The sequence below is a fragment of the Penaeus chinensis genome, chromosome 18 (assembly GCF_019202785.1).
Source record: "Penaeus chinensis breed Huanghai No. 1 chromosome 18, ASM1920278v2, whole genome shotgun sequence".
NCBI classification, from domain to species: domain Eukaryota; kingdom Metazoa; phylum Arthropoda; class Malacostraca; order Decapoda; family Penaeidae; genus Penaeus; species Penaeus chinensis.
Window position 1 is genome coordinate 12,773,165 of NC_061836.1, and position 2,500 is coordinate 12,775,664.

The 2,500-nt window shown below is 43.7% G+C and overlaps 1 protein-coding gene across 5 annotated transcripts in view; it reads left to right on the forward strand.

The window, feature by feature from the left end:
- LOC125034516 (homeobox protein PKNOX2-like) overlaps window positions 1-2,500 on the forward strand; it is a 368,078-nt gene that overhangs the window by 195,345 nt on the left and 170,233 nt on the right. For 3 of the 5 annotated variants that reach the window (XM_047626357.1, XM_047626361.1, XM_047626358.1), the window contains exon 2: window positions 1,496-1,584. The exons of the other annotated variants lie outside the window; for them this stretch is intronic. The gene's annotated coding sequence lies outside the window, so the exon portion shown is untranslated. The remainder of the gene's footprint in view (window positions 1-1,495; window positions 1,585-2,500) is intronic. 5 annotated transcript variants of the gene reach the window in all.

Here is a 2,500-nt window from a genome sequence, read left to right on the forward strand (position 1 = left end):
CTGAGAATGTACAAAAGGAAAATGAAAGAAGAGAGAAGAGAGAATAGAAAAGAGAGGAGGGGAGGGGAAGTGAGGGACCTAGAATAAGTGGAATAGTCGATTGTTGTTTGTGAAGAGGCAGTGAGGACGTGGTTGTTAACGGTGAAGGGGAGGGGACGGGGAAGCGGAGGGGGGAGGGAAGGGGACAAGAGAGCGGAGGAGGGAGGGAAGCGGAGGGAAGGGAGGGAGGGAAGGCAACGGGGAAGCGGAGGGGGAAGGGAAAGGAGGGAAGAGGACAGGGGAGTGGAGGAGGGAGGGAAGAGGACAGGGGAGTGGAGGAGGGAGGGAAGGGAGGGAAGGCAACGAGGAAGCGGAGGAGGGAGGGAAGGGAGGATAAAGGACGAGGGAGCAGAGGGGTGGGGGAATGGAGGGAAGGGAACGGGGTGGTGGAGTGGGAAGGGGAAGGAGAGGAGGGGTCGGTCGAGGGGAATTGGGTTGAAGGACCACTCAGAGGTTGTAGGAACTAGACGTTGGAGGTACTGGAGGTACGGGGCCTAATTATTGGTCATTTTGCGTTGGTTTAACCTTGGCCTGGTATGATGGAGAGTAGTTGGGGGGAGGGAGATGGAAGGGGGGGAGGGAGGAGAGGGGGTGGAGGCAGAGAGGAGCGTGGGTTAAGCGAAGGTGATGAAGTCTTTAGATTTTTTTTTTTTTTTTTTTACTTATTTATTTTGTTTAGCCATCAGCAAACTCGGAACACACGTGTGGCTGACGTTGCGTAACTGGTGTGTGTGTGTGTAGTTTCTCTCTTCGTAATTTCGTAAGTAGCTGCAACGAAACATGTGGCCTTCTATTACAACATGAGTGATGATGGTAATGGTGTTTATGATGATAATGATTGATGAAACCTAATGATAGTTTGTTTTTAATTATTTACGTGTAGTGATATAATAAATGACAGAAAACTAAGGGTCAAAACGACAACAAACAACCTAAGTATCAACAACAACAACAACAATAATGAAAATAATACCAAAATTTAGAGTCGACTTTACGAAGCTGCTCCCAATTGTACTGATACTTCAGTCAAATCTCATAATCTCACATTATCAAAAGTAAGCCAAGCATTTGTATCCAAACTGTAGATGAACAATTTTCATTATTGTATGGCTTATTCGTAAATTGAGGCAGCTGTGTTATGGCCTACATTTGACGGGGGTTTTCGTATGCAAAAATATATAAATAGAATGTTTGTATGTCCTGTGTTAGTAATTTTCCGTTTGCTTATTATTATTTATTATTTATATCATGCATATGTATCGTATATTTTGTTTCCTCTATACCGGGGTGTGTACAGTTCCCCCCGTAAATATATCATAATTTTCTACATTTCCCTCTGATTTTAATACATGCACGTTATATTTATAGATAGAACATATATATCGGTGCAGTGTTATTAGTCGATAAGTTGTTGCTAATCCAGATTGATACTAAGTGGCGCTATATTACTTTGCAGGTGTGTGAGGCAGCTGGACAGTGTAGCGCTGAGCCCGCCGTGCGACGTCCAAGTACTGCGTTAGGACGTAACCTCATGATTATTTGAAGGTAAATGGTCGCCTGGGGCAGACAGACCACAGAGTGACATTTGAGAATTTTTACCTCATTCGAAGATGGGCCGTGGAGGGCGGGTAGGGGTGAGAGGGGAGGGGTAGGGGGGTGGGGAGGTGGCAGGCATGTCTGGTTCTGGAGGGAAAGAAGTTTGTCTGTTTTATTTGACCGGCTTTCTTGTTAAACGAAGATGGGATTGCTTGTAGACAAAGGCGTAAGTGCATCCCGTGCAAGGCAGAGACTAACCCAGTTCAAGTCAGCGCGCGGAGGTTCTGCCACGGGCGCCCTTCCGAGAGAAAAAAATCTTTTTCGATCTTATTACGATGGAATTTCGAGTTTACATCCGATCACATTATAAAAGACAGTCCGTTTTTAGAATATTGATAGTCGTAAAAAGGGGCTTAACTGAAGTATCATGCATGAAATTATAATCCCATACGATCTGAGGAGAGAAAAACACCGTCGCAATTTTTTAGAATGTAGATGAGGAGAGGGAAAAAGAGGTGGAATTATTTTTTAAGTATAATTAAAGAAATGAGAATAAAAGGGATAATACAAGGTAAACTGAAACTATTACTTAGTCAAACTTGCGCGCGACTTGTCTTTTCTTCATAAAGTCGTAAAACTTCCATCGATTACTCAGATTTTAAAATTGCCGTCCCATAATGAATCAGAAACTACTATAACCAAAATCCTCCACAAGGAAAAAAACTCTATTAATGCAGAAAAGAAAATTCCCTGCCACCATAAACTTTCCCTTACGATCCTTTACATAAATGAACTGAATTCCTTTCTGAAAGTGATCAAAAGTTTGAGGTTGTGCGAACTTTAGCGTCTGATCTCGGACTGGTGTCTGTTGTAAATGTGCCGTTGCGACCCAACTTCGCCCCGGTAAAGACTCTCTCTGGACCTT